Source organism: Corvus kubaryi, unplaced genomic scaffold (genome assembly GCF_017639235.1).
Source record: "Corvus kubaryi isolate FWS band 111438036 unplaced genomic scaffold, C.kubaryi_AGA036_p1.0 split1-131, whole genome shotgun sequence".
Taxonomy (NCBI): Eukaryota; Metazoa; Chordata; class Aves; order Passeriformes; family Corvidae; genus Corvus; species Corvus kubaryi.
Window position 1 is genome coordinate 27,865,020 of NW_024582073.1, and position 19,814 is coordinate 27,884,833.

Genomic DNA, 19,814 nt, shown 5'->3' on the forward strand with positions numbered 1-19,814 from the left:
ATTGGTCACAGGATAGAAAGTCAGGTACACCTCCACTTTTGGAATATTTTGAAAGCAGATCAAGCTTAAGAGTGGAGAGAAACCATAGAACCAAAAGTATGTTGAGTTGGAAGGGACCCACAAGTATCATCAAATTCAACTCCTGGCCCTGCACAGGAGAATCCCAAAAATCACGCCATCTGCATCTGAGAGCGTTTTCCAAAATGCTGTGGTCCATGGTGTGGTTCAGGGTATGATGGTTTTTATTAGTCAAGCTCCACAACACTTTGTAAGGTTTTTAAACAAAACCTTCAGGTTCAAACTGGGTGGCTCAGGAGCAATGGGGAGTAGAAAGACCCCAATTATTGGAACGCTTGTGTCATGAAAAACTAGGAAAAGATGGGGGATATAAAACATCTTTCTTCTCCACTGAGAGGTAGGAGGCTGGACATGCTATGAAATTTAATAATGAAATGAAATCCCATAGGATGGGCAAAGAAGAGCCTTGAAGGAGGTTGAAGGAATGCATCCAAAGCAGGAACAGCTGTCAGACCTTTGAACAGGACCACGTTCCCCTTTACCCCTCCAGGGTTTTGTTACTCTGCCTGATGTTCCAGCCTTCACAGAAAAGGTGTTTTAGCAGCTCCTCTCAGTGCTTTCCTGACCATTCTCCTACCCATGCCAGGGAACACAACTGAAATAAGGATCAAGGGAAAAACAAGAGAAAAACAATCACAGTTTGATAACATTTGTTGTCGTTCTGTGGATCACACATAACCCATAGATCCAGCACATCAAATCTGAAGTGGATTTCTGTTTGTAAATCTGTTAGGTAAAAAGAAATAATTTAAAGTACCTATATATCCTTTTGAAAATTTCCTCTTAATATGGGATAGATTTTTAAGCCCTGAAGTAGCAAACACATCCCCTTTATAAAAATAGGCAAGAGGCTTCACACAGTTGATTTGAACGGATTTACATTTTTGTAGAGCTATCTTCTATGGACCCCACTGAAAATACTGCCCACCAGGTATTATTGTCTTTCTCAGAATTTTCAGGAAATGAATCAAGTGCAGAAAATTGTGGCTTTTCAAAAGAATAATCCCTGCATGATTTACCATGGTGGTTTTTCACTGTATGCAAGTTTGTCCCAAGACTTTTTGAGTGTTTATTTGAACAAACACACAAACAGAGTGGATATTACTGGAAGAGTTTATTAATCTGTGTTCCTTACCTACCTCATTTTCAGCCCCATCTACTTTCCATGAACATCAAAATGAAAGATTCTGTTTGCAGTCGAGGCATGTGAATAAATAAAAATATTTATTAATGAGATCAAACAGGTGTTCAAGAGATTTCTCAAGAGGTAATCAGGAGACTGAAGCCCAGTTTCCAGAGTGAAGAATCACAGAAGCATTTCTCTAACCATCCTACCTTAACCTTCCATGTGTTTATCTCAGTCTTTTGCCTTGTAGCAGGATTTTTATTGCAGAATTCTCTTGATTTTAACTGATTTTTGCAGCCACATGCAACCTCCCAATTAAAGACATTACCTCCTATCCACATGTGCTTAGTGTACTAGTTTGAAAGCAAACCAGTGAGAGAATCCAAGTCAGAACTACAATTTAATAGGAAAATAAAATAAAATGAATGCAATCGTGCAGAAACACTGACAGAGTACAACCTGACACCCTGTCGGTCAGGATGGTGGTAGCAGTCCAATTAAATGGTGGCTAAAGTCCTTGCTGGAGTGATGCTGTTGGATGTGGTGCTGTCAAAGCAGCGATCCTGTAGAAAGATCTGGTCCTTCTCAAGTGGTGGTTGTCAAGTTCTTGTCCTCTGGGAATCCAGTGGTAGATGCTGCTCGAGGTATTCCAAACCTCAGATTATATCCAGGTAGGGACGCTTGGTTCCTCCCCCTGGACAGAGCATTTCACAATGGGATGATGTAATTTTATGAGTCATGTGGTGAGACTTAATGGCCCATTGGCCAAAGATATTCCCTCGAGGGAGTTATCAGGGATGTGTCATGGAAGAGACAAAGAACACTGCCCCACCTGTTTTTAACAGCTTATGAAGATGGTGATAGAATACATACTTCTGGTTATACCTTACATTGTAATCTAAGAGACTTCGTTTCTGTGATTGTTTTGCACATTGCTGAGAGAGAGGAGGGTTAAAGTATGTTCTGAGCAGAACCAATTGCAATTAACTCCGGTAGTTTATCCCACTGGCACTGGCCAAACACTGCAAACACATGGAATTGGCTGGAGCATGGCAAAGCTTATTAGCACAGATGTAGACATGGCCTTACTGGTTCCAGACCTGACTTGAATGTCTCTATTCCGTGCTCTCAGGAATGAAAGGGGTTTGCTAACCCCACCTGGTGCCAACTGTGACAGACCTGAGCTGGCTTTGCACAGCTCCGTGTGTTTTGTATTCATCCTGAGCACCTCAGCTCTCGGTACTCCTGAAGATTTATCACTGTTGCATTCATGCAACTGAGCTATTCCTTGACCCGAGTCGTCACTGTGAGTTATGGGACCAAAGCAGCAGGAGATTTATCCCTTCTGTTTTATTGGTTGGTTGATGTTTTGAAAAGGGAGGACTCCCATTGCCCCACTCTGAAAGGGCTTTATACTCACTTACCTGGAGCCAGATGTTGTATTTTGATGTAGTTTCATTGAAGTCACTGGAGTTATGTCAGGAAACCAGGTTACAAGGGAAAAGATTAAATGCCCTGTAGTTATTTCATATTGCTCTTGATCTTTTGTTACCATCTTATATACTATTTCCACATTTGTTTTGCTAAGGAGATGTATTCCAAGCATTTTCTTGGAACAAAAAGTTAGAGGAATTACTACAAATGTATATGAAATCAATTATTTTATACAATTTCAGTTTGAATAAACATTAACAAAGGAACAAACAAATGGCACTAAATTAATGTCACATGGGTTTTCTCCCTTATTTATTTTAAAACCCAGATGTCCTTTTAAATAAATTGTTCCTGCTCAATAAAATACTAACTACAATATTTTTAATTTGGTATGGTACTGACTTGAATAGACAGTTAGTTTTCAAGGAAATAATCTGTAATTTTGGAATAATATGTCAGTTCTAGACTGATTTTTTTAAGCTGCAATACTGAATTAGTACTTTTTACTAGAAGGTTTTTGATCCACCATACACTTCACCTAAGGGAAAAATTAGCAAACATTGAACCAATAAACTACAATAAATTTTTTAATTCCTCTTGTAATTACCAGTGTTAGCCACAGAAAAGAAATATACTGAAGCATGAAATTTGGCAGTTCTCCTTCAATATGAGCAGTAAAGAAAAAACCTGTTTTTAAAAGTCAATGTAAATATTAAATTAAAATGTCAATGTAAATATAAAATGTAAATGTAAACATAAAAGGAAAGAAAGGCTTTTCTGTTGGAAACATTGGATTTCTCTGTGGTCTACAAAAGTCTAACCCATCAGTAGTGTAGAAGACCAATCCGGCCTTCCATCACTGCTCAAAAATAGAAAAAAATGAAACTTTCAAAAGTTGCTTTTATATCATGTAGACAGTATGACTACAACGAGGACTTCAGCACAGAAATACCTAAAAAATGGATAAAAATTGAGTGCTGTTATCCACACACAGCAGAAGGTTAACTTTACAATGCTTAATAGCATCCCCAATTGGAATTGTGTCAGAGAGAAGGGAGAGCAAGAAGAACTGAACCTCTGGGAATTCATGAACTGATTGCCCCTTGTAGTCGAGGGAAATCTATTTGCAGAAACAAATTGACCTTGCCAGCGAGATAGAGACACAGATGTTAAATGATGTAACCAGGCTCCAAATCTGCTGAATCACATGTAGCCTTTGCAGCAGTGAAGAAAGTGGTAGAGGCTATTTTTACTAGCAGAGGACAATTTTGTTGGAATAGAAGTGTCTCTATTGAATCCTCAACAGATGTCTAATGTGAAAAATGGGTTTATTAAAAGTCTATTGTCCCACCTGTAGAAGACATGTGAGAGACTGAAATCGTTAATGGCTTCAACATTGCTAAAATCATCAGAGGATTTTTGCCCACTGTAGCAAACTGCAAAGAAACAGCTGCTCGTATGTGACCACTGAAGCCACCCCTCCCCAAATGTGCCTTCTTACTGGAATTTGGACTGTGGTGGGCACTTGGGATAAGATAAACGAGATATTATTGTCCATTCCCAGGTCTAGGGAGAAGAATGTATCAGGCAGTGATACTGGAAGAGACTGGGATGCTGATGGCTCAATCAATCAGGGGAAGCTTCGGATGGGCAAAGTACCCGAGGGTGAGCACCCCCTACTTCAGGCTACAGCTGGTGATGGATGAGATAAGGAAAGAGGTGAGTCCTCCTTGTCCTTATCAGTGAACTCAGCTGTGATAACTCCCCTGCCTGGGAGGTACTGGGACATTCACATGTGGCCTGAAGGTGTTCACCCGGCTGATGGACTACAATGGGTCACAATGGGCCATAATGGGCCCAGCTGCACTGATGTGATGAGCAGCTGTATTGAATTAGAAGGTGTCAAAGACTCCAAAAGTGTCCCTGATCCACAACATCACACCATCAGCTGAAATGCCCCGCCCCAGGGTGGGTACCTGGGTGTTCCCACCAGAACTCGAGTGAATATATACCCAATAGATGGTACATTTCAGGGAATTCACTGGGAGCTTTTGCTTGTCACCTGAAGGATCCAGTCTGTGACCAGCATTTTGACCAAGACTGTTCAGAAACCAAGTCTTGTTGCAAGGTGTGTGAGTGGTGAGATCTTTTTCCCTTTCTCCTCTTTCTTATGAATTTTCTTAAGTGATATATTTATGCTTTTATATTGCTATATTACTAGAGATAATAGCAACTAAATTGGCTACTATACCTGTTTTCCTGTGCAACTAAGTTATTCTGCAATAAACCCCACATGTGTGTATTTACAAACACCCTTCTTTTAGTGTTGTTTGACCCTGATTTGCCCCAAGGGATTTATTAAAGAAAACTTGGGTTATCATTGCCTTCTGTAGAGGTTTGTAGTAACATGAAGCATGCAAAACACAGATCCAGTCTATTTTTTTCAGGGTTTTATGCTTTTAGAGGAGTTTTTCTCAAAACTAGTAGTTCTATGTGAAACCTCACATTTCCCTGCACTTTACAACAAACCTCATTTTGCAGGAGAAATTAGCTTACAGTACCCAAAGGATGTCTTAAGAATTTTTAGTGAACGAAGAATGTGTTGGATTGCAATGGTTTAGATGAACTGAAGGTGTGTCTAAACCAGCGTGTGGAAGAGAAATCCAATGACAATTGCTAAATGCGAAGCCACTGGTGGAACCTATGCAAACACCTGGATCTGGAAGGAAATTCATAGAAATCTTGCTATAAACTGGTCCTGTCCTATCACTCTTTCTGAGGCAGCTGGTTTAGCCACTATTGCTGTGGGTAGTGGGGTTTTTGTCTGGAGTGAGAGCAATTCTGATGCTCTAGTGACATCCAGAGTCGGGTAACATCAGTTTTCACACAGTGGTTTATGCTGGCCCAGAAAAAAAGGTAATTCCATTAGTGTGAGGCATATTAAAGGTCAGACCTAGAGTTTGACTCTAATATTATGTACCCAGTCTTTAATATGGATGTCTTGTTCACTCCTGCATCCTGTCCTAGAACCTTGCAAGTAAGGACATTCCTTGTTTGAAGGTACCTTATTCAACATTTCTTTTTGTTTCAAACCCAAAAACCAGCTTTGACTAAAAGTAGAATGCAAAGCAAAACTCAGCTGAGTCACAAATCTGGCCATTGGCTGCAACATCCCAGTTTCTCGCTGTGGTTTTTTTGAAGGTCCACGATTAGGTCAGAAAAATAGCTTGGAATAGGTAGAGTCCAGAGATGAAAGTGAAAACTATGGTCACTTAGATCAGCTCCCACTGGTTAAACCTTAAGGTTCACAAACTGCATTGTTGTTTGCTTTTTTGATATAAGTTGAAGGAATTTAATTACAAATTATTGATACTGTCAAGAAACATGATAATTCCTTATAGCTGCAGAAAAAAGCTGAATGTCATTGCCTGGAGTAGGGTTACAGTGATGACTTCAACTCAAGGTTGCCCTCAAATTAATTAGCTTGGGTACAAATATCAGCCTAGCTTGAGCTATGTGTAAATGTAATGTCAAAATCACCCCCCAAAAAATTCATGAACATACAGGAGGTTGGTTTATCTTGTTGCACTCTCACATTCAAATAATCCTTGTTAGTGATAATGAAAGTTGGACAGACACTATTTAACTATTGCTGCCTTTCTTTGAGGACTTAAAGAGAAGTGTTCATGTGGATTTAAAGAACAGTATGTATGTAAATATGGCTACAAATGCCAATAGACTTCTACTGAATTTTTTTGATACAATAAAAATCAAAAATGACCAAATCTCAGGAAGACTTCTCTCTTTCTGGGAAGCTAATTAAATAGATGCACCTCCCATTCTCTTTAGAACTCACTGCTTGCCATATTTTAATATTTCATTTCTAAAAGGAAAATAGAAAATTAAAAAAGCATGTCAATGTAATGAGCTATATTTATAAGCCTCCTTTTTGCCAAGTGACTCAGGGCACTATAAAGACAATTAAAGTCAAATTACAATCGCACAAATTGTTATGAATGCACATTATTAACTAATTAGAGAAAATCTAACCCCCAAAGTTAGACTAAAAGTAAACAAATGTGGCACCATTAAAAGCAAACAGTAGAGCAAGACAACAGGTTGTTTGTCATAGTGTTGTTTCAGGAAGTTTAAAGATACTTTGTTTCTGTGATCTGTTTAACTTGCATTTTTTTGGCTTTTCTGCCTTAAAAGACATAAGGCAGGTTTTTCAGACATCTCAAAATCTCATGAAATATTTGTGGCTGAAACTTATCCATGGATGGACTAGAGAATGGTGACCCTAGGCAGCTGGGCTCTCTGCAACATGTGCCAAAGAATAGCTTGAAAAATCCCTCCTCTTAACTGGGGAACAACTTAAAGTTGTCAGCAAGAAGGATACATTCCCTTCCAGAATTTGTGTGTAAAAACCAGGGCTGCCAGCAAATACCTCTGTCCTTTCAAGACTGACATCCTGAAATTTTCTATTCCACCTATTTTTCAAAGAAAAAAAAAATGGATTCAGCTTCATTGCTGCAATGTACAGACTTCATAAATATTGATTTTCTTTTTTTTCTATGGAGGTAATTTACTTTGCTTTCTGGTGAGTGTTCTTCTGAGAGAAGATTGATCTGTGCTTGGACCTTTTCCAGGAAAAGGTGAGAATACAACCAAGCCTTCTATTCATTTTTACAGATGGCCACACTAATCAAGTTATGTTATTTGAAAAGAAAATGTCTGGCATTTCATATTGGGAAGAGCTTTGCATTTCTGATTTGTATTAGATAGACTGAGCATGTTTATTGAAGTCAGGCCTTGGGGATTTAGGCAGGGGAGGAGATGCATTTCAGCTGAGTTTAGACTTTGACAGCATCAATGTCTAACTCTAAGCTGGTCGTCTGGGATATTTACAGTGTCAGGGGAAGAAGTGAGGACTTTGATTGTTTTATCTCATCTACTTAAGTTTCAGCTTCATTTTTTTATTTAAATTTTTTTCATTGCTTAATTTTTTTCTCAAAGGGTGTGCCTGTTTATAAGGAGGTTTACAGGCCCAAGAAAAATTAATTAGCTGATTTAATCCATGATAATTTATAGATTATTAAACAATAAGTGTAAAAAAAAAAAAAAGGCTGAAAGCAGCATCAAGTCATTATGCTTTCGACTCAACCCCCAGTCAATTAAAGAGTTACCATTTCTGATCAACATTTATCTTCCCTGGCCTTCAGTGTTTACAGTGATGGAAATTATGTAGTTCTTTCAGGTAATCTATTAACCATTTCATGAATCCTCACCATGAGCCACTATGAAAGTTTTCCTCTGGTTCAAAATGAATCTCCCCAGATAGAATTTTAAGCCTCTTGGTTTTTAGCTGGTCTAAGGTCATGGAGAAGAGGCAATTTCCTGGTCTGGAGCAACCCTTCTGTGCATTTCAGTACTATTAACATGTCCTTTGATCTAGTTTCTCACTTGATAACTGGAGGCTTTCTTGTTAACCACAAGTCAAAATATTTTGACTGTTAAGACGATGAAAAAAGAAGAGAAATATACTTAAAATGCTATCACTGCTTTTAAAGACTGAAGCTTTCAAAAAATTTTTTTTCTCTTCAACTAAACTGATTTAGTTAAACTAAACTGATTTAGTTAAACTAAACTGATTTAGTTAAACTAAACTGATTTAGTTAACTGCCAGTTTGACAGTCTGATGTGGTTTTACCCCAGTTGGAAACTAAGTACCATGCAACCCCTTGCTGATTTAGTTAACTGCCAGTTTGACAGTCTGATGTGGTTTTACCCCAGTTGGAAACTAAGTACCATGCAACCCCTTGCTCATTACCTCAATCCCCATGCCTAGTGAGATGGGGAAGAAGATCAAAGATGGGTAAAACTTGTGGATTAAAATACGAATTAATTTAATAATTGATAATGTGAATAATTAATTACTAATAATTTAAATACAGTAAAATATATTAACAGAATGATAGAATATTTTGGGTCGGGAGGGACCTTCTAAAGACTATCAACGCCCTTGCAATGAGCAGGGACATGGAAACACAGAATCACAGAAGGGTTTGGGTTGGAAGGGACCTTAAAGGTCATCTCATTCCACTCCCTCTGCCATGGGCAGGGACACCTTCCACTATCCCAGGTTGCTCCAAGCCCCATCCTACCTGGGATGGGGCAGCCACAGCTTCTCTGGGCACCCTGTGCCAGGGCCTCCCCACCCTCACAGGGAAAAATTTCTAAATCTAACCCCACCTTCTCTTGACACTGATTGTGCCATAATTATGCCTCTCCTGATGGGAGAGATCTTGGAAAGTCCTTGCCAGGAATTTGAGAGACAAATGGGACTCTCAGCCTTCGCTGCTTCTAGATAGCTGTTTATTAAGCCTTATCAGAGAAACAGAGTCACTACTGTGATCCAGACATAGCACAAAGCAGGGAATGCAGGAGAAAGCCAAATTATCAAGATTACATGGCCTCTTTAAAGGTAAATTAACCAATGGTTACTAAAAATGTACATTATTTTTACTTTTCTGCCAATTATTTAGTAACACAGCCAGGAACTGTGGAATTCCTTGTCCAATCATTCCAAACTACTTTTACTGCAGAGTATGGAGTAGTAGAAGAAGAGGAAGAAGATTTGGAGAACAACAACAATCCTCCATTTTGATGTTTTTTGCTTTTATCTATTTACTACATTAACAAACCCCAAACCTCTAAATTTTTCACCCAGTGACAATCTTACATAGTAGTCTATCACCTAATTTACACTAGTGTAGTTTCTAGTTTTTCTCTAAGAGTAGGCAGTTTTTTCCAAGGACGGAGGTCAAAAACAGTGTTGTTCAGGGGGGTAAAATTCTTCAAAACAGGCAAAGAAATATTCTCAGCACTCTGGGTTCCCACACTCTCTGAGTTTGAAGCCATTCACCTTTGTCCTATCTATACATACTCTTATAAAAAAATCTCTCCTTCATCTATATGTCTTCTTTAAGTACTGAAAGGATGCAATAAATTCCACCTGGAGTGCTCTCTTCTTCAGGCTGAACAATCCCAATTCTCCCAGCCTTTCCTCATAGGAGAGGTTCTCCATCCCTCTGATCATCAGCAGGATGATCACACCTCTGATTTAGAGCAAACGCTCCCCAGCAACAACTGAAACATCACTGTGTTATCAATAAGCTCATCCTAAATCCAAAATGCAGTACTGTACCAGCTACTGAGAAGTAAATGAACTGCACCCCAGCTGTAACCAGGACAGAGTCTTCAAATATTTTACCTTTTATTTGGAAGAATAAAAAGTCAGTTTAGATGGGCTATAGGACAGTTGTTCACAGCACAATTTAATTTGGTCCAAAATAGAAACATACCAGCAATAAGAAAAAAATTGTCTCAAATCTTTCTATGTGGTTGTCTTTCATGTGAATGGGACAGTGAAAGTTTAGGCTTTTTAAATACCAGATCCCAAATATCCCCATGAGGTAGGAAAAGAATCAGCAATTTATTGTCTGAGGACTCGAATTCTACTGATTTAGGGTGGGACAGAGTTAATTTTCTTCACAGTAGCAGTGCTGCATGTTTGATCCCATGGCCAGGCACAATGCCATATCAATTGACCTTTCCTAGGAATTGTGAAATTCCTCCATCACTTTATATATCCCTTGATAATCAACACAACCCTAAAGGAAAAACAAATAAATAAAAAACTGGGTTCTGTTGGCCGAAGTGTGTTAAGTTAAAGTTGTCCTTCACAATTGGGGCAGCCTAAAAGCATGCAGAGGATCAATAATGGTGGTTGGAATAACAACTTAATTGCTTTTCAAAGTGTGCCCATTCTTTGGTAACTTTTCAAAATACTTTTATTTGACACCTATTCCTACCATTAGAATCACCATTAAGGTAAATCTCTCTCTAATGTCTAATTTCTTCCCTCTGATTTATCTTGGGGATCAAAAACATATTTGGAGACATGGAGATAAGGAGGAGGAAAGATGACATCTCCCTTTAAAATGCAAGTGCTTTCAGGCAAACAACTTACGTTTTCACTATTTCAGTGTTAAACATATACTTCACATTAAAAGCAATCAGGCCAGAACACGGAGAAGTAATTAAAGCTGAAAGAGACAGAGAGAAAATATTTCAGTAGCAGTTCTTTTTCTTTTCCATTTTTTCCCTCCCCTTCTTCCTCCATGGAGCCAATTTCATTTTCACAGCCTGAAATTACACTGCAATCTCAAAGCCATTTCTCTTCTTTTTGCTAGAATACAGAGATTGCTGGTTACTGCTGTTCTAGGGGGTTTTTTCACCCTCCATAAAACAGAAGGCTTGCAGGAGTACTATTTTGACAGGCACTAAAAAGAAAGCAGAGACAGGCTTGGTATAGAAGTGCTTTAAAATCTCCTGTGCAGTGTATTGTATTACAGCACAGTCATCTGACTGGAAGGAAAACACAAGTCCTGTCTCTGTGATAAGCTTCTCTCCGAAAGAAGTGAGACTAACTGCAACACAGTCCTGAAGCATAAAAGGCTTAGGTCTGAGTTTGAGAGGGAATAAAAAGCATCTTCCTGAACAACATACGAACACGAAGACCTTGGTCTCAGGAAATGCAGCTGAGGTGCTTGTCACAAGTTGAGCAAATGGGATCACCACTGCATATCACTCAGATTCAAAATCAAGCACAGGTCAAAATGAAAATCATATCAAAGGTCTTAATTTAATTGTTCATTAAGAGCCTTAAAGTAAAATGCCAGTGGTGAGCTTTGCTGTACAGTCAGTAGTAGGGAGGTCATAAGTTGGGACTTGGTACTGAAAAAAAGCACAGTGTCTCTGCTTTTCTTTTTGTGCAGTTTATACTTTTATTGTAGATCCTGGATAGCCAGGACCATCCAGTCTTTTTATCCCATCTGGATGAACAGGAATAATTATGGCTGTGCCTGCCCTCACCTCTCAGTGTGAGAGAGAGCCCTGGTCCAACAATTATCCACACCTGCACAGGGGACCTACAACTATGAATACAATCAGCAATTTAGAGCACAAAGGGATGTATGGAGGTGTTCCCAGGGTGGCATAATTCTTCCTGTGACTTTTCTTTGTTCCACTGGTGAAGTAATTTGGTCAGCTCTAAACCTGTCCCTGTAATTCTGGACATGAACTCAGATGGAGAAGCTACCATGGCAGCCATCCACCAAACCCATCTGTAGATTCTGCCCTAGGAATATAAGAATCTGCACTAGAAATGATTTGCACTATAAAGTAAGATGATAATTTATATTGATAACTTTCCTGTAATGTCTCATGATGTATGGCATAGGTTTTGCATTTTTGGAACCAATCCACTGCTGTCAATGAATCCAATCATGTGAGGAAGACTGCAGAACTGGGATCACCTCTTGGAATCTGATTAGAATATTAGAGACTCAGAGCCTCTTTAAAGAGCTTAACAGAGAACAATATTCTCTTTTTAACAATTTATAGGATGGTTTAAAAAACAATTTTAAAAAGACTCTCATTTTCATTTAAGTTCTATAGGGTTTTTACAATTATATCTATGGAACTTGGTATTTCCATTTCTATAATTTATGTACAGATCTGTAAAAGTTTATTGTAATATTCTTAATCCACCAGGTTTTTCCAGAAGGATCTGTAGCTTCCTATTTTCAGTGCATTTAATTTTGGAAGAGCTGGGGGTTTTGCTCCTTGCTTTAAAAACACACGCAAAAAACCTGCTGTTGTAAAATTCAAAGTGATCAATAAGGAGTTAAAATAATTCACAGGCTTCCTCACTCCCACATGGCTGGCAAGCAGCTTCTGCTTCAGCTGTTGGTAGACTTGCAGCAGGAATGTATGCACAGAAATTAATGGTACTATTTGTGAAATAAGGAGGAAAAAATAAAATGTCTCCATTACACTTGATCCACCTGGGACAGCACGAGGTAAGCCGTGCACAGCACACTGTGCATCACAACTCTGATCATAGATGAATGGCCAAAGCCTCTGGAAAGCATATGGCTTAAGCAAATTAAGAGTGTCTGGAGCTGTTTACTAATGAGGAGAAAGCAAGCAAACAAAACCGAATGTATTAGTCCATCACTAACTAAAGGGCACTGTATGACAGCAACAAAATAAACAGATAAATCAGTAAAATCCAGTAATCCTGCCAAATAAATCACAGGCTCAGTGACAATTGAACGTAGCCTACTTTGACTCATAAGTAGAATCATGTCCTAGGCTAAAAAAAGACTTTGCAAAGCTTTCCATGCAATCACGTTATTTTAAACCACCTTTTTATTGTTTGAAATAGCAAACAATAGATGGCATTTAGTATGAGAGGGAAAATAATTTGGCAGAAAGATCCAGGTTTGTCAAGGCTTGTTACTTTCTCAAAATACCAAGGCCAGGAAAGGCCTTTGTAACTGGACCATCAAGGGTCCCCACAGACTGTTCCACTCTGGTGTGAAGGAAGTTCCTGTACAAGGAGCAGACTAATCCTTGTTTGACAACTCAAAAGTACTTGTTCATGCTTTTCAGTGGATTCCTATCAACATTTCCACAATAAATCACCCCCTGTTTAGACCATCCACCAAGTCCTAACATGAGGACTCATGGCAAAGAACGAGAAAGTGCTATGCTTTAGGGATATGTAGTGGTTTGGTCCAAAATACTCACTACTGTTTACCTTCCGTGAGATAAGAATTAGGAGAAACACAAAGCAGGCACCAAACTTGAAAGAATATAAAGAAATTTATTAACAGACCTAAAAGAGGGAAAAAGAAAAAAAAAATAATACCACACCTTCAGAACTCTTCTCCTCCCCCCACCTTCCTCCCATCTCCCACTGACAATGTAAAAAGACAACCCATGACATGTTCAGTCTGTTTACCCCTTCTGTAATAGCCTTGTTCAGTTCATTTAGGAAGAGGAGTCTCTCTTGCTCGTACTATGGAGAAACTATCACAGCGAGACAGCCGCCCGGGTTGGTTCTCTGCTTGCATCATGTGAGAGTCCCTTCCCACAACTTGCGGCTTTTCCCACAACTGCTTTCGAGGGTCCAATCTTGAAGTTTTTTGGGGTAAAATTTTAAGGTTGAGCCATTCAGAAACAAAAGGTCTCTTCACCCATCTCTGGGAGCATTTCATCTCTAAGAATAGAGGCCCTCCTCCTTCCCTGGGAGCAAAGGGTCTTCCTCATCTTCATCTTTAGGACTATCTCTGGGAGCATCTCTAGGAACTGAGGTTTTCTCCTTTCCCATTTGGAGCAAAAGTCCTCATCGCTTCCATCTCTCCCTATTCAAACTTCTCATTAAATTACCGCTGCTTCAACATCTGCTTATCTCAATGCAGGTGCTTTTGCTCACAAGTACAAGTTGAACGCTCCACCCCCCCTGCCTTCATGAAATTACAACGTGTACTCTGATATATCATAGCTTTACAACAGAATTTCAGCTTTAAGCATCTCCTCTTTCTTCTCCCTCAGGTTTTCAGCTCTTCACAGCACTAAAAGGGTTAACCTCACCTCGGCCTTGCAGCTGGAATGTCTCTTATCGCTGTTGGTCATGTGAGCCTTTGCTGGACAGCGGTGCAGCTTCAGCTGAATCTTGGCCACAGTGGAGAGGGGGAGCTGGGCCAGTCCATCTGCCCACAGCAGGGCTGTGGGGGGGTTCCGCAGGTGGAACAGGGCCCATCGGCTCCAGGATGGCCGTGGCCTGGCCCAAGCAGGGCCTGGGCCGGGCCCGCTGGCCCCCACATGGGGCCTGGAGCCACCTGTCCCAGCACCAGAAACGAGAGAGAGCTCTGCCCGGGGTTTGTCTATTCTTAAGTGTGGATCACAGAGGCGGTCAGAATTTAAGTGGCTTAGAGAATTGTCCATATTCAAACTGGCCAGCTGATAGGTTCTGTCAGGTCACAGAGGAAGCTGTAAGCACCCCTTTGCAAGAACATCACTTTCAAGACTATGCTTTGCTAACCCATGACATAGTTTCATACTAGTACCATGAGTCAATTGAGAGTTAGGGCAAGCTCTGCTGCCCCAAGTTAGTCAAACAGGTATGGCTGGTATCATGTTAACTCATTTTCTTTCAGTGGGGCAGCATTGGGGTTTATGTAAGCTAAGTCTAAATTATAACACTCTTGATTAACTTGGACCAAATTTAAATCTTCATAATACATCTTATGTTCAAAGCAGAGCGATCTAATCCAGTCAGAGTTCAGAAAAACAGCAAAAATATAACACCTCCGTGTTGTGCCTAAGACAGCTTTTTGCTACAGATGTGACTGAAAGTATCTTGTGAATGTGGTGTTTATGCGTTATTCTGGTATATTCTCTTTAATGTTTGCAGAAAAATAAGGTTAATATTACTATGCATAAGCTTGGAAATGTGTCCGTATCATCGTGCTTCCCTTCAGCTACCAGCTCTGAGAACTATGTAATAGCAAGGCAAGAAAAGAGTTGAGTTTTGTTTTCTTTCAAGTACAGACATCTCTGTTGGTTTGGAACACAGCAGCCTTACTGACTTAGCCCCTCCACCACAATATTTTCTCACAGATTCTTTCAGAAATGTAAGTTTGCCAGATTATACCCATCCTTCTACAGCACTGAAGTTGTTTCCTGAGATACGAAGTGGCAGAGTCAGAAAGTTGTATTGCTTTGATTTTTCAAAAACTTGAAAACAATGGTCAATCAGAAATTTTAGCATTAATTTCTGAACCATTCTCTTGTTGAACATATCTCTAAAGAACAATGATAAGGTCAGATTTCTTGCCAAAACATCATTTCCCAATTGAGACAAGCATGGTAAAGACATCCTGGGAGGAAAGGAAGAGTGCTTAAGAAAAATTAATGGATACTTCCAGAATGCAGTTCTATTTCTACATAACCATGTCTGTGTCATAGCAGACTCTGATATATTTAATTCAGCGTGATGGTACAAAGGCATGGAATTCTTTGCTGTGGTGAACCTTTTGTAACCACAAGCAGTGGAAATGAAATCTGAAGTCAGGATTAAACTGAGAGCCACAGAGTCCCCACCCTACCCTGAAATTACTGTAATGGTAATACTGCCCATTGGAAAGAGAAAAAAATAAAAATTGAACAAACAAATGAAAAGCACACAGGAAAATCTTTCCTGACAGAAAAAAAAAAAAAAAAAAGGAATTTCATGGGTGAATTTTTATGAGGGATTCAGTTAAAAAGACAATTAGGTAGAATTATGCATGGAGATGCTGATAGAGAAACACAAAATAGGAAACAGATGATTGACCCTGAACTAAAGTTTAACACCAAATTTAGAAATAATTGCTGATTCTGAATGATGTCTGCTTATTTAGAGTGTGGGATTTTCAGCTACAACCCAGTTCAAAAAGCAGAAATTATTGTTCTGATTACCAAGAGCATAGGAGTGCCAGGTCTCAATACATTGCTCCAAAATTTTTCAAGGAGTTGGGAGCCTGGATTACCAATCTCCTTCTTCAGGACTGAGAGCCTACTTAGACTGTGAGACCCAGCTGGAAAACCACATAAGATTTTAGACTTCATCTTTAGGAATTGCTTTTCTGGGAAAAGAAGTTCACTGTTTGTTAGCTGTTGTTCTACCGCCTCAGAACTCTAAAGAAAGAGAATTATTTGGACAATGTTGAATTACTCAGAATGCATACACTGCTGAGCAGAAGCTGACCTGACTCCTTTTGGAAAGCTTGGTGAGAATAATTATCTAATTTACAGACACTGCAGAAAATATCTATAATAAATGATGGTCCCTGTTCGGAATAGAATGCATCACACAGCCAGATTAAAATACAGTAAATTGTACAGAATGAGGGGGGTGTAGGGTGACAGAAATAGGATGCAATTTACAAAAGAGAAAACGTGCTTTAGAGAGGCATCTCTAAAATACATCTCTAAATATAGAGTGATGATAGACAAGAAAACTAAACCCACAGATTTGAACATCTTTGTGGCTTGAAATCCATGTCCAAGCTATACAGCTGGTGCTCATCTCGAACAGGAAATGTCACTTGTAAACTTTTAGTAGCATCTGATTTTAATGGCCAAATCACCACAACTGAATTATAATCAAGTGTGTAACTGTTATTTCACTTTCTTTTGTAAAGATCACTAGTTCAGAATAACAAAGGTTAGAAAAAAATAGGGGGAAATACAGAAGGAGTCAGACAGCAACCATGTACTTTGGGAAAATGGAGTGTAAATAATAGAGACATTTGATCTTCACAGGTCTTCCATACCTTAGGACAAATATCTGTCTGTTTGAATATTCTTCAGTCTTACTGTCAATTAATATTTACCCAGGTTCTGTAAAACTCTAAGATGTGATAAAACTTCCACAGCTGTGAACTGCTTCAATGCCAATGTCAGGCTTCCTAAATGATTTTTTTTTTTCTGTTCTTCTGGCCATGGGGATAATAACATAATTTCACAAGGCAGAAAGTTTCAATCTACTATCAGCAGAAAATTAAGATTCCTAGACTAACTATACAAGGCTTTTAAATACAAAAGTAAACAGCTGCTTCAGCCACTCTAGGCAATACAAGCACATTTTCGTTAAGGCTGTCAGTGAAACACCATTGTCCTGGATAATGAGGTGAAAATTTATCTGGAGTGATCAAAGGTAAAGGTCAGCTAATGCAACAAGAAATCAAGGATTTAGCCACAGATCTGAAGACAACTCTCAGTGAATTTGAGGGCTGTCCGTAAGATCAACAATCTTTTAATAATAAACCAAGAGTACCAGATTACCAGTTCTATGGAGTAACAACTTTGGAAAAGGATTCTATACACAGAAGGAAAATTCACATCCCAGGTGTGTGAATGCACACCTTTTTTTGTAATCTGCATCTGCTCATCAACTGATACAGGTTTGAACATCTCCAACACAAATGTCTGGAACATAAAAGTGGTTTAATGCTACTGCTACAATGGGCTGTACTGTGTTGGAGTGTAGAATAACCAGACGCACTGACATATTTGGCACATGAAAGCTAGGCCTCATATAGCTGCATATCCACTTGGAAAAACATACACGAAGAGGGATGAACTTCACAGTTCCCAGTGGTGGAAACAAGAAAGCTACTGTTCTGGTTTGGCCAAATTTAGAAATATATCCTCTGAGGGAAGGCACAACCACCCCTCCCCCACCAGGTTCGGGAAAAATAAATTTTCCTCGAAGGAAAGTGAAGGAGATAAAACTATTTATTTACCAAACACATGGGAAAAGGAAAATAATGCTAAATAATAAAATCTCTCGCTGTGGAGAAAAAACCTGGGAAAAAGTGTTCGAGTCCTCCCTTTGGTCTCCTTGGAGCTGGAGCTTGGCCCAGGGCCAGGCCCTCTGTGCCCAGTGGAAAGTCCTCCTGATGTGCTCTGATATTGAAGCAGTCCAGTGGAAAAGGGAGAAAATCTGAAATTCCAGGGAAGGGGAAAAAAATTCAACTCTCAGTCTCTCTCCAGAGAAAAAGAAAGCTGAACCACTAGCCAAAAGCTGACTGGAAAGCAGCAAGCCGGGTGCCTCCTCCCTCCCCTGCCGCAGCTGGAAAAAAAAATGCTATCTCTGTGTGACCTTGAACAAGCTGCAAATTGCTTTGAAAATTTTTGCTCAGTTTTTTCCTTCCCCCTCTCAGGCTCAGTTTAGAGGCATAGAAAGGCACAAAGTTAATTCCTGGGCATAGGCCAGCAACATGGGATACACATCATAAAGTCACCCCAAGACAGCTACCAAGCTCCCAAAGGACCAGTGGGAAACAGATCCAGAAAATGCATCCTGATGGATGGCCCCAAACAAGGAGCCTGTGTTACAGTGCAGATACTGCAACATGCATCATTCTCCACCATTTGTTACAGCGGGGAAACTGCAACACGTGAATCAATCAACAAGGCCCGTGGAAAAGAAATATATATGGACTGATTCTTGATAGATGTTTCAGAGATGTTTATTTCCCCAGCCACATGGCTGGACGTTCACCTAGGAACTGCTCAATCACGGGACCTGAGGGTCCTTGCCCACGCAGGGGAACACAAAACAACCAATGGGGAACGAGGCTGACCAGGGGCAGGGAAACCCCGTGTCTCCCCCCCAGGGCCCCTCTCCCAGGACCGCATGGCAGGGGGGAAGGGACCCCAACATGCCTGGACACCTCTTTAAATGAGGTGTATGTTGATGACAAACATTTTTGCTGGAAGCAGCACAGGACAAATATGATGAAGACTGTGCTGAGGAGAGACCAAAATCTGAAGAGCGAGGCATGAGAAGAGTTACAAAAAGGGAAATTCTGATTGGACATGGAGGAAAAAAGTCTTTGGTGTGATGATGGTTAAGGATTAAATAATCCCAAGTGGTTGTGAAATTTCTGTCCTTGAAGATTTTCAGAATTTGACTGGGCAAGACCCTGAGCAAATTGATTTAACTTTGTCAGTCCTTCACTGAAAAGTCCCTTTTACTTAAATCTTTCTATGATTGTGTTCTATCAGCCTGCCAGATCAGAATAGGCTCCACATCACAGGCTGCCTTTGAGTGCCTGTCTGCACAGCAGGCACATTCCCTGAAAATACACTCATTTCCTAACATAGGGAATATTTTCCTGAAGAGAGTAACACACTGAAACTCTTTCCATGAAGTGTCTATTTCTCTCCATTGGCTACAGAAGTTACTAGCTTACTCATATATATCTCATTCTGGATGTCTAAAATCAGATTAAATAAATCCCACTTCCTGTACATCCATGAACTCAGCACTTCTGCAAATTGCCACTTGCAAAGGATCATACTATACTCTTTCATCCTGTAAGATCAGTATTTTTCAAGTGCTTTTCTCTTCAATTCTGTCATAAAAATGAAAGGAAAACAGCAGTTCACTTTAATGACCAGCATAACATTACACTGTTTTGAATCCAAAAGCACATCTTTCACTTAATCATCATCCATAAAGATTTTTTTTTTTTTACTTCATCTAGAAGAGTGGGGAATTGTTAGGTTTTACTGTAAGTCTCCTGGCACCACATTTCATAATAATAATGTTAATTCTGGCACTTTTATTTGGATGAAATAATGACATTCTGCTGAAACCTTTAAGGATGTGGCATAGCTATCCTAATTTGGGCAGTATTTAAGCTTTGGCATGTTCAAATACCACTTTGTGAAAGTGAAACACATCACAAACTAATGCACATCAATGGAT